Source organism: Schistocerca gregaria, chromosome 9, assembly GCF_023897955.1.
Source record: "Schistocerca gregaria isolate iqSchGreg1 chromosome 9, iqSchGreg1.2, whole genome shotgun sequence".
Classification (NCBI taxonomy): Eukaryota; Metazoa; Arthropoda; class Insecta; order Orthoptera; family Acrididae; genus Schistocerca; species Schistocerca gregaria.
Window position 1 is genome coordinate 119414319 of NC_064928.1, and position 13780 is coordinate 119428098.

Sequence of the window (13780 nt, forward strand, 5' to 3'; positions counted from 1 at the left end):
TTTATGAAATTAATGGCATCACTCTTGCAAGGAAGTAATTTTACCTTCATAACATAATGAAAACGGTATGACAGAGACTTCATGGGCAAGACACTAACCTCAGAATGAGGGAATATAACTAGGGACCACAGGGACAGTAATGGGCTCACTCTTACTTCTAACCATATAAACAACCTTCTAATAACTTTAAGGGGCAGTTGAAAAACTTCAATGTTTGACGATGAAACAAGCATACTAAAGGAAAGTCCAAACTCACTTTAGCATACACAACTCAGATGATAGCTATGAACCACCAGTAGAAGAGTTCACGTAACAATTTAATTAACAGTGAATCTCACAATGACTCATAATTCTGAATTTCAAACCAGAAATAGAATGACCTAGTGCTGCCAGAAGCAGACATTAAAAGTTGCACATCAAATGCAACAAACTGTGCAAAATTTCTTGAAGTCCAGTTGGATAACATATTAAAATGAAGTTTACACGTTAAGGAACTAATCACTATCTTAGTAATACTGGAAATTCTTGGAAGGAACAATACATAAAATAAGAGAAAGGCAACCACTCATCTATACAGACTGATGGGTGGAGCACAGGGACACAAAATAAAAAATGGCACTCTCACTAGCTTTTGAGCACAAGCTTTTTTCCAGCCACATATTCACACACACAACCACACAGACACCCAACCATGCACTCTCCTGACCACGATGAGACTGGTTATTGAAAGCAGCTGCCCGAGCTGGGGAAGGGGCTGGGAAGGACACAGGTAGCGGGGACATAGAGCTCAAAATCTATTGCGAATGCTGTTTCCTGTTGCGTGTGTCTCTGAGCTTCATGCATTCGCCCACTACAGGCGAATAATCACTAGCTCAGCTCAGTATCTCACTGTGCTGACTTAAAGACAATACATTGAGTAGGGGTGTAGTTGTAACAAGTGTACAATGAGAGGGGAAAAAAGAGAGAGAGAGAGAGAGAGAGAGAGAGAGAGAGAGAGAGAGAGAGAGAGAGAAGGTGAGAAACTGGTAAAATAAGCACACAAAATGAACCATGGAAACGAACAGCCAAGATAAATATATAGTTGACTGAAGAAAATATTTTAAATAGGTACTAAACCATATGAAAAAGCAAATGCTCCTTAATGACACAGTACAACTATTAATTTTCTTGCAAGCAAAAATTTTTGTAGCAAATGCAAGGTAGTTGCATGCAGATGTCGAGCTATACTACAGATCAGGCTGATACAACAAATTTTATTTCACAAAATAGTAAAACTAATATTGAATTAAACACTGAAAAAAAGATTTTCATCATTTGGTTGCTCCACAAGATACATCAGACATCATGTTTTGTGGCTGGCATACACAAGCAAATTGAGAAGGTGTCCTGTTGATTTATGTGTTTGAGAAGTTGAACTTATATATCTAGTGGTTTTTCTAGTTAAATTTGCATACCACGAGAATAAGCAGTGCAATGCATGTGCTATAGTGAAGATCTTAAAAAAATGTGTCACCTATGTTACAACGTGTTCTGGAGAACGGTAGGGAAATGAGAAGTTGCCTCATAAAACTATTCGGTCTACTCCAAATAAAATATTTGAAGGAGGATCCACTATTGTGGAAAAAAGACTTTTTTAAGATGAAAAACCAGATTTAAAAAACATGAAGAGCAAACACTTCAGGCTTACGTTAAAGAAACAATGAAACATATTGGATTACACTTTCGAACTTCAGTCAAATTTTATGACCATGGATCCTTGAAAATCATTGTTTGCACCCTTAGGTTCTCGTTTCAACTCTAAGTTGTCAATAACGCACAGAATATCGATGATGATGATGATGATGATGATTACAAGGTGTTTGTATACCTGGAATAGCTGATGTCTGCAATGCAAATTTTCTGAAGTGATACAAATCCCTTCGTATGGACATTGTGAAATGTACAGTGTGCTGAAAGCTTCGAAGTACATAAAAAATTCAAGCGACAGTTCTCACACTACAATGAAGTGTTGATGGATCAGTGACAATGTCTGGGAAGAGAACACGAAGTTATGAAAATGCTTTCTTTTGGAAAAACTATGAACAGTTACTTGTTCGTTAACTGATTACATTTAATGAGTCTAACATAAATGTATTGGAGATATGAATTAAAACACCCTTCAGTTACAACTTTTTGTGTTTTATTAAGTAAACAATGCATTTAAGACCCTGTGGGTCCATCATCAGGTGCAATTAGTCTTAACATATGTTTTATTTTATCCCCTGAATGAGGTGAAATGCATATTCCTGTCGCAAAAAGGTTTGATGTCAGTTTACGAATTTCTGAAGTCAAACGCAGAAAATGTGCGAAATAGTGGAAAAGATAAACAGTGCAAATTTACCACATAATCCAAGAAAAGCGTTTTTAATGTTTTGGCAACGGCAATCATTCTTTTCTCCATTGTTTTCATACATGTCACTTCATTCAAGAGGCATATTTGCAAACACGTTTGTCTACATCTACATCTACATGGATACTCTACAAATCACATTTAAGTTCCTGACACAGGGTTCATCGAACCACCTTCACAATTCTATATTATCCCAATCTCTTATAGCACGTGGAAAGAATGAACACCTATATCTTTCCATAGGAGCTCTGATTTCCCTTATTTTATCTAGGTGATTGTTCCTCCCTATGTACGTCGGTGTCAACAAAATATTTTCACATTCAGAGGAGAAAGTTGGTGATTGGAATTTCGTGAGAAGATTCTGTCACAAAATTAAAAACGCCTTTCTTTTAATGATTTCCAGCCCAAATCCTGTATCATTTCTGTGACACTCTCTTCCATATTTCACAATAATACAAAACTTGCTGCCTTTCTTTGAGGTTTTTCGATGTATTCTGTCAGTCCTATCTGGCAAGGATCCCACACTACGCAGCAGTATTCTAAAAGAGGATGGACAAGCATAGTGTAAGCAGTCTCCTTAGTAGGTTTGTTACATTTTCTAAGTTCCTGCCAATAGGTTAGCCTTCGACACAACATTTTCTGTGTGTCCCTTCCAATTTAAGTTGTTCGTAATTTTAATACCCAGGTAATTAGTTGAATTTATGGCTTTTAGATTTAGACTGATTTAGAGTGTAACCGAAGTTTAACGAATTCATTTTAGCACTCGTGTGGATGACCTCACACTCTTCGTTACTTAGGGCCTACTGCCAATTTTAGCACCATTCAGATATCTTTTCTAAACTATTTTGCAATTAGTTTTTCATCTGATTACTTTATTAGTCGATAAACGACAGCGTCATCAACAAAAAACCTAAGAGGGCTCCTCAGATTGTCGCCCAAATCGTTTATATAGATAAGCAACAGCAAAGGGCCTATAACATTACCTTGGGGAACGTCGGAAATCACTTCTGTTTTACTCAATGACTTTCCGTCTATTACTACCAATTGTGATCTCTCTGACAGGAAATCACAACTCCAGTCACATAACTGAGACCATATTTCATAAGCACGCAATTTCACTACAAGACGCTTGTTTGGTACAATGTGAAAAGCCTTCCGGAAACCCAGAAATATGGAATCGATCTTAAATCCCTTGCTAATAGCACTTAACACTTCACGTGAATAAAGAGCTAGTTGTGTTTCACAGCAAAGGTGTTTTGTAACCCATGTTTACTGTGTGTCAATAGACCGTTTTCTTCTAGGTAATTCATAATGTTCGAACACAATGTATGTTCCAAAATCCTGCTGCATATCGACGTTAACGATATGTGCTTGAAGTTAGTGAATTACTGCTACTACCTTTCTTGAATATTGGTTTGACCTGAGTAACTTTCCAGTCTTTGAGTAGGGATCTTTCGCCGAACGAACGGTTGTATATGATAGTTAAGTATAGAGCCAATACATCAGGATACTCGGAAAGGAACCTAATTGGTATACAGTCTGGACCAGAAGACTTGCTTTTATTAAGTGATTTAAGTTGCTTCACTACTCCGGGGATTTTTACTTCTACGTTACTCATGTTGGCAGATGTTCTCGATTCGCATTCTGTAATATTTACTTAGTCCTCTTTGCAAAGGTATTTCGGAAAGCTGTGTTTAGCAACTCTGCTTTGGCAACACTGGCTTCGAAAGTATCTCCATTGCTATCGTGCAACAAAGGCATTGACTGTTTCTTGCCGCTAACGTACTTCACATACAACCAGAATCTCTTTGGGTTTTCTGCCAGGTTTCGAGACAAAGTTTCTCTGTGGAAACTGTTATAAGCATCTCGCATTCAAGTCCGCGATAAATTTCGAGCTTCTGTAAAAGATCGCCAATTTTGGAGTTTTAGCGTCTGTTTAAATTTGATATGCTTGTTTCGTTGTTTCTGCAACAGTATTGTAACCCATTTTGTGTACCAAGGAGGATCAGCTCCATTGTTTGTTAATTTATTTGGTATAAATCTCTGAATTGTTGCCAATATTATTTCATTGAATTTAAGCCACATCTGGTCTATACTTATATTATTAATTTGAAATGAGTGGAGATTGTCTCTCAGGAAGGCATCAAGTGAATTTTTATCTGCTTTTTGAATACATATATTTTTCGCTTATTTTTCGAGGATTTGGGGATTACAATATTCAATCTCACTATGACAATCCTGTGTTCACTAATTCCTGAATCGGTTTTGATGCTTGTTATTAACCCAGGATTATTTGTTGCTTAAGAAGTCAAGTGTGTTTTCACAACCGTTTACAAGGTGTACCGGTATGAAAAGAGCGTGGTTTTTTTTTTTAATTTTATTTTATTTTATTATTATTTTTTTTTAAAAAAAGAAGCACTAATTTTGAATTGAAAAGTAAAAACATTTTATTCAAAGTACTGACCATTGCTTTCTATACATTTTGACCACCTTTCTGGCAATTTGTGGACACCACACCAATAGAAATTGTGGTGTCACCGCCTGATACCACACTTGCTAGGTGGTAGCCTTTAAATCAGCCGCGGTCCTGTAGTATTCGCCGGACCCGTGTTTCGCCACTATCAGTGATTGCAGACTGAGCGCCGCCACACGGCAGGTCTAGAGAGACTTCCTAGCACTCGACCCAGTTGTACAGCCAACTTTGCTAGCGATAATTCACTGACTTCTACGCTCTCATTTGCCGAGACGATAGTTAGCATAGCCTTCAGCTACGTTATTTGCTACGACCTAGCAAGGCGCCAGTATCCGTACTATTAATATTGTGAATCATGTATCATAAAGAGCGACGTTCTCCATTAATGGATTAAAGTTAAGTATTCCACCAGCTACGTCCGTTTTTCTCAATTCTAATTCCCTTGTCATGCTCCAGACCTCACGCCAGCCTGCGTGAGCTGAGACGCGTGCATTTCGGCCTCCTTTAGAAAAACACGGTTGGCTCTCCTGCCAACCACAACAGAAATGTTCGTCTTTTGAAGCAAAAGAATCAGACACCCAATTTTCGGCTTCTTCAAAGGAATCGAAGTGTTCCTCACCCAATGCATGTCCCATTGATGAAAACAAATGGTAGTCGGAAGGGGCCAAGTCTGGTGAATACGGCGGGTGGGGTAGCAACTCGCAGCCAAGTGTTTTGATTGTATTGTGAACCAGTTTTGCTTTGTGTGCAGGTGCATTGTTGTGTAAAAATATTACTTTGCCATGTCTTCTGGCCCATTCTGGTCTTTTTTCGATCAATGCGTAGTTCAAATTGATCATTTGTAGTCTGTATCAATTAGTATTCACAGTTTCACCAGGTTTTAGAAACTCACGATTCACCACACCTTTCTGATCCCACCAAACACAGAGCATTGTCTTCTTGCCAAATCGATCTGTTTTGAAGTAAATGATGGTTTCCCAGATTTACCCACGATTTTTCCCGTTTAGGATTCTTAAAATAAATCCATTTTTCAACGAAAGTAACAATTCGATACAAAATTGATTTTCTTTCAAGTCTTTGAAGCAAAATTTGACAAATGGTTTTTCAGTTTTCCATCTGTCTTTCATTCAAGTCATGTGGCATCCGTTTTCCACACTTTTGGATCTTTCCCATAGCTTTCAAATGGTCAGAAATTGTTTGTTGTGCAACATTGGTCATTGCTGCCATTTTCTTCTGACTCAAAGTATCATCTTCAGCCAATATTGCTTGCAATTCAGCGTCTTTGAACTTTTTTGGTGGTCTTCCACGTTCTTCATTTCTTACATCAAAATCATTATTTCTGTACCATTGAAACCATCTTTTGCATGTTGCTTCTGATAGAGCATGATCACCATATGCCTCGACAAGCATTCGATGCGACTCAGCAACACTTTTTTTTAATAAAAACAAAAAAATTAATGCTTTCCGCAAAACACGATGAAAACATATGATGATGTTTGTTCCGTAACTTGATGTATACTAAATATCTTTGACAGATGCCATACAAAAAAAATTTAAAAAAATATTAAGGCTGGCTCACAACAAATAGTCCCTGTCGACACATTTGTATCTTAACGCTCATTTCATACTGGTACACTTGGTACTATTCGCTTGGACTCATGAACTAACTGCTGGAAATAATTTTCAGAAAATGCATATAGCACAATTTCAGAGGATATTTTATGCGTAGCTCTGGAATTAAACATGTATTTTCACCAACATATGGAGGGTAAATTAAAGTCACCACCAACTATTATCGTTTCAGTCAGGTACGTGTTTGAAATCAATTTCAAGTTTTCTTTGAACCTTTCGGCAACTGTATCATCTGAACTGGGAGGTCAGTAAAGGGATCCAATTATTATTTTATTCCAGTTGCCAACAATGACTTCTGCCCATACTAACTCACAGGAAGTATCTACTTCAATCTAGCGACAAGTTAAACTACAGGGTGATTCAAAAAGAATACCACAACTTTGAAAATGTGTATTTAATGAAAGAAACATAACATAACCTTCTGTTATACATCATTACAAAGAGTATTTAAAAAGGTTTTTTTTCACTCAAAAGCAAGTTCAGAGATGTTCAATATGGCCCCCTCCAGACACTCGAGCAATATCAATCAGATACTCCAACTCGTTCCACACTCTCTGTAGCATATCAGGCGTAACAGTTTGGATAGCTGCTGTTATTTCACGTTTCAAATCATCAATGGTGAAAAAATCACAGGGGGTAAGATCAGGGCTTCTTGGAGGCCAGTGATGAAGTGCTCTGTCACGGGCTGCCTGGCGGCCGATCCATCGCCTCGGGTAGTTGACGTTCAGGTAGTTACGGACAGATAAGTGCCAATGTCGTGGCGCTCCATCCTGCTGAAATATGAATTGCTGTGCTTCTTGTTTGAGCTGAGGGAACAGCAAATTCTCTAACATCTCCAGATACTGGATGCGTGCTACATTTTCATCACTCGTTCTCGGCCGTCCAGAACTTTTCCCTTTGCACAAACACCCATTCTCTGTAACCTGTTTATACCAACGTTTAATACACCACCTATCAGGAGGTTTAACACCATACTTCATTTGAAATGCACGCTGAACAACTGTCGTCGATTCACTTCTGCCGTACTCAATAACACAAAAAGCTTTCTGTTGAGCGGTCGCCATCTTAGCATCAACTGACTCTGACGCCTAGTCAACAGCGCCTCAAGCGAACAAATGTACAACTAAATGAAACTTTATAGCTCCCTTAATTTGCCGACAGATAGTGCTTAGCTCTGCCTTTTGTCGTTGCAGAGTTTTAAATTCCTAAAGTTGTGGTATTCTTTTTGAATCACCCTGTACTTCTGACAGCAACAAACACGTCACTGCCAACCGTGTTTAGCCTATCCTTTCGGAACACCGTTAGGATCTTCGCAAAAATTCCGGCTGAGCTTATATCCGGCTTTAGCCAGCTTTCAGTGCCTATAACTATTTGAGCATCAGTGCTTTCTATTAGTGCTTGGAGCTCTCATACTTTCCCAAAACAGCTATGACATACACTCCTGGAAATGGAAAAAAGAACACATTGACACCGGTGTGTCCGACCCACCATACTTGCTCCGGACACTGCGAGAGGGCTGTACAAGCAATGATCACACGCACGGCACAGCGGACACACCAGGAACCGCGGTGTTGGCCGTCGAATGGCACTAGCTGCGCAGCATTTGTGCACCGCCGCCGTCAGTGTCAGCCAGTTTGCCGTGGCATACAGAGCTCCATCGCAGTCTTTAACACTGATAGCATGCCGCGACAGCGTGGACGTGAACCGTATGTGCAGTTGACGGACTTTGAGCAAGGCCATATAGTGGGCATGCGGGAGGCCGGGTGGACGTACCGCCGAATTGCTCAACACGTGGGGCGTGAGGTCTCCACAGTACATCGATGTTGTCGCCAGTGGTCGGCGGAAGGTGCACGTGCCCGTCGACCTGGGACCGGACCGCAGCGACGCACGGATGCACGCCAAGACCGTAGGATCCTACGCAGTGACGTAGGGGACCGCACCGCCACTTCCCAGCAAATTAGGGACACTGTTGCTCCTGGGGTATCGGTGAGGACCATTCGCAACCGTCTCCATGAAGCTGGGCTACGGTCCCGCACACCGTTAGGCCGTCTTCCGCTCACGCCCCAACATCGTGCAGCCCGCCTCCAGTGGTGTCGCGACAGGTGTGAATGGAGGGACGAATGGAGACATGTCGTCTTCAGCGATGAGAGTCGCTTCTGCCTTGGTGCCAATGATGGTCGTATGCGTGTTTGGCGCCGTGCAGGTGAGCGCCACAATCAGGACTGCATACGACCGAGGCACACAGGGCCAACACCCGGCATCATGGTGTGGGGAGCGATCTCCTACACTGGCCGTACACCTCTGGTGATTGTCGAGGGGACACTGAATAGTGCACGGTACATCCAAACCGTCATCGAACCCATCGTTCTACCATTCCTAGACCGGCAAGGGAACTTGCTGTTCCAACAGGACAATGCACGTCCGCATGTATCCCGTGCCACCCAACGTGCTCTAGAAGGTGTAAGTCAACTACCCTGGCCAGCAAGATCTCCGGATCTGTCCCCCATTGAGCATGTTTGGGACTGGATGAAGCGTCGTCTCACGCGGTCTACACGTCCAGCAGGAACGCTGGTCCAACTGAGGCGCCAGGTGGAAATGGCATGGCAAGCCGTTCCACAGGACTACATCCAGCATCTCTACGATCCTCTCCATGGGAGAATAGCAGCCTGCATTGCTGCGAGAGGTGGATATACACTGTACTAGTGCCGACATTGTGCATGCTCTGTTGCCTGTGTCTATGTGCCTGTGGTTCTGTCAGTGTGATCATGTGATTTATCTGACCCCAGGAATGTGTCAATAAATTTTCCACTTCCTGGGACAATGAATTCACGGTGTTCTTATTTCAATTTCCAGGAGTGTATTACAACTGTTATACCAAAGGTTCCTATATCTACGTTATTCCTGGGTTCAGCCTGCGCTCTTTGTGACTGAAGCTCTTCTTATGTCTTCCTGAGACCCTCTAACCTAAAAAACCACCCAGTCCACGCCACACAGTCCCTGCTGCCCATGTAGCCACCTCCTGCGTATAGTGGACACCTGACCTATTCATTGGAACCCAAAACCGAATCACCCTATGGGCTGAGGTGAGGAATCTGCAGCCTACATGGTCGCAGAACCGTCTGAGCCTCTGATTCAGACCCTCTACTTGGCTCTGTACCAGAGATCTGCAATCGGTCCTGTGAACTATGCTGCAAATGGTCAGCTCTGCTTTCATCTTACAAACCTTCGCCACGTCTGTTAGCTGCTCCAGTGAGAATCTCTTCTGATGCAACGTGACACACATCATCGGTACCAACGTGAGCAACCACCTGCAGCTGGCTGCACCCTGTGCTCTTCATGGAATCCGGGAGGACTCTTTCCACATCTGGAATGTCTCGACCCGGTATGCACACGCAATTCACATTGGTTTTCTTACCCTTCTTGTCAGCTAAGTCTTTCAGGGACCCCGCTACATGCCTAACGTTGGAGCTCCCAAGTACCAAAAATCCCACCCTCTGCAATTGCCCGGATCTTGCAGACTGAGTGGTTTCTTCTGAAACAGGACAGGCGACAGCATCTGCTCAGCGACAGCGTCAGCCACAGACAGCACCTGGAACCTGTTTGTCAGTCAAACCAGGGAGGCCTTATGTGCGGTCTCCTGGGAAGCCTTTTGCCACCTGCTTCACCCCGGGGTGACCTCCCACTCAACCACAGGTGAGGGGTCAGCGTCAGTGCGGGCAGTAACTGGGCTCACCACCGCTGAGGACCGATCAGAGGACCCGGACGTGCTGGACGTCTGTTGGATCCCCACAGCCGGCCCACAACAGTGGTGCCCATCCACTGCAGCCTCAAGCTGTGTAACCGAAGCCATCACAGCCTGAAGCTAAGTTTCACCAACTCGGCTCGCATCCGCAAACAACAATCACAGTCCCTGTCCATACTAAAGACTGTGGAAAACTAAACTATGAACAAAAATGGACTATCGGCACATCCTGTGCAAATATATTTTAGACCCCGACAAAAACACACAAACTGTGTCTAGTAACATGGAGGTATTAAAAAACCTAACTAACAAAGCACTCAGGTTAAACTAAATAATTTGCCCCGATTAGGAACTTGTAATATGTAACAAAATCTGTTTACTTTCCGACGCAAATGAAACACGATAACTGTGGCAATTACATATTAAATTTACAGACAGTAACTCAAGAAACTAAACTATTAAAGCACACAGATGATACAATAAAATTCTCTCCTGGTTAGGAACTCGTAAATGTCACAACAGCAGTTACTTCCCTGTTGCTGTGTCTGTCTAGGTTGGCTACTACTGCCTGACTGTAAACACTTCACAGATATTTTGGTACACAGTATGGGAGCGAGGTAGTAGCGAGTGATACGTGCTTCGTTTACTCCACGCAAGTGCAGCGGATGTTAGATATTAGTTTTTACTCTTTGACTGTTAGTTTTTCTTTGCCATTTTCGAAAAATAAATTATTTTGTGCAAAGCTGTATGTAGGTTTTATTTCTCGCCCACATAATTGGTGACGCCTGGGAAGAATTAGAAAAGCTCTCGCAACTTAATATTGTGTGGCAGTTTCACCAAAGAGGGAAGAAGCTAACAAAATTCTGCAAGCAACGAATGAGGAGATGTGACGGCTAAAGCAAGAGCTCGGCTTTTGGAGCTTGCAACACCGAATAATGAGAGCAAAACGGTGCAAACTCCGGTAGTAGCAGCCACATCACGGCATACTCACATACTGAAGATTTTTCATGTATGAACGCACCATTATGAATCGCGCCAAGGTCGCAATTAAGGGCACCTCCAGTCACACCTGTGCACCCAGACGTACGGTTTGTGATAACAGATAATATCTTTGAGCAACAACACATAACCAAAGACCGCGAAAAATTCACTCTCATAATTAGCAACCTGGATCAGAGAGAAACGACGATAGTCTCTGATACAATCATACGCCTCACTTAAAACGGTGTCGATTGCTCACTGCATGAAATTTTCTGAATGGCGACTTTACCGGGTGACGTATCAGGAGGAACACGGGGACAGAAGCTCATCTGAATTTCGGAGACATTTACAAATTATAGTCAATGAAAGCATGATATCCAGTAAATTGTTACTGCATGTCTGGCAACAGCAGCTTCCTCATCATGTTCAACTGATGTTGATTGCATACGAAGGACAGTCTCTTGACAAGCAACTGCAAATAGGTGTCACAGCTTTCGCTACTCGACAGTCGACACTAATAGCGTCCGCAGCAACCTCATCTGCCACCTCTGCAACGGAAGCCAATGATAACTCATCAGAATTGCTAGAGGAATCGAAGTGAAGCTGTGCAGCCACAGGTTACAGAAAAAAACCAGGCATTGCTGAGAAAACTGCAAGACACGATGGAAAATATCACTACTCGGCTCCATAACTTGGAGCTGCTTAGGTCCACCAGTAACAAGATGTCATACTCCAAACAGGATCAAGGCTCACACCGACAATTTTTGCTGGTACCACAGACAATTTGGGCGACGAGCTACGAGATGCACAAAACCTTGAGGATACCCCAAGTGGCGAGAGCAGACTGCTCTAGGTGCCACAGGCTGCGGCACTCACGAATGGGGCCATATACAAACAAGTACCAGGTGACAACTGCAGACAGCAACATGCACCGTGAAGGTAAGCCAGTTGAAGGCTTCCTGTATGCTATACCTTTATGCCACTCTGCAACCTGGGATTATAAGTTGACACCGTACAGATTACAAGTAGCTGACAGACACTCAGGTCTCAACTTCCTGACAGACACCAACTCAGAAGTGAGTACCTTGCCAGCCCCGAGCTTTGATAAGGACACGTGGGAGCCTTTGAAATTGATAGAAGTTAACAACTAAAGAATAAACACATACGGTTATAAAGAGCTCATGATAGATATTGGTTTATCTACCCGTTACAAGTGGAATTTTGTAGTGGCTGATATTTTACAGCCGATCTTAGGCGCAGATTTCTTGTCTCATTTTACACTCACCATGGACTCGGCAAATAACTCTTACTACTGGATAAGGTTTTCAGTGCAGTGTGGCAGAATGTCCCTGACAAGCAGCCATAAAGACTCCAGTAGTTAAACATAATACAGTGCATTACATACTCACCAACCCACATCCACCAGTATCGAGACGCATCTGCAGATTAGCCCCAGAGCAATTAGCGGACACAAAAGCGATATTTGATGAGATGCTCCAGGTTGGAGTAATTAGAAGGTCTGACAGTTTGTCCCCTCTCCACCTTGTACGCAAGAAAGGCCGCAAATGGCGTCCCTGTGGCGACTACCGCTGATGGAACACGAGAACAATCCTGGATTATTACCTGATTCCAAACATTCAAGAGTTTACTCATGCTCTAGCAGGTGCTAAAGTATTCTCAGTGCTGAATTGTTGTAAGGCATACAATCAGATTCCTGCAGTTCCGGCTGTCGTGGCAAAGACGGCGGTGATCACACCCTCTGGGCCATTCGAATTTCTGTTTATGCAATTCGGACTCAAAAATTTGGGCCAATCCTGGCACACATTCATTGATGAAGTGCTCCAGGGATTACCTTTCTGTTATGCGTATCTGGATGACATTTTGGTATTCTTAGAAGATATGCAATCACATGAAAGACATATTCAGGAGGTAAGACAGAGGCTCGATACATATGGAGTAATGTTAAATGAACGCAAATGTGTCACGGGCAAGAGTCAAATAACTTTTCTCGGCTATATAGACTCAGCTGATGGCATACAACCAGTACTGGAAGAGCTCGACATGTTGCGCAACCTACCCAAACCTACAGACTACAAAGAACTTAGGCCTTATCTCAATGTTGTAAATTTTTGCCTTCATAATTTACCAATTACTGCCAAAACACTGGCACCACTTACCAATGCACTGGCTGGCAAGAATATCACAAAAAGCTTAGAGGAGGCAGTGTTACTCACACACCTCATACCTGCAAGACCGTTGAGTATTGTAGTACACGCCAGCCAGGTCACAACCCGTGCGGCCTTGTGATAACAGGTCAACAGATACTGTCAACCTCTTAGTTTCTTCTCAAAGAAGCTGCAACTCCGACAGATAAAATGGAGTCCGTATGACAGAGAGTTGTTGGCAATAAATGAAATTGTCAAACATTACCCCTGGATATTGAAACAAGGCCAGTAACAATTTTCATTCATCATAAAGCTATAGAATGAAATTACAATGTAACCTAGACCATTAGCTGCTTACAGGCGTTGATAAATATCAACGGGGACAGTTGAAAATGCGT

At 42.5% G+C, this 13780-nt stretch overlaps 1 protein-coding gene across 2 annotated transcripts in view; it reads right to left on the reverse strand.

Annotated features, from left to right (window-relative positions):
* Window positions 1-13780, reverse strand: part of LOC126292189 (double-strand break repair protein MRE11) — a 120294-nt gene that overhangs the window by 26633 nt on the left and 79881 nt on the right. The window lies entirely within an intron of this gene.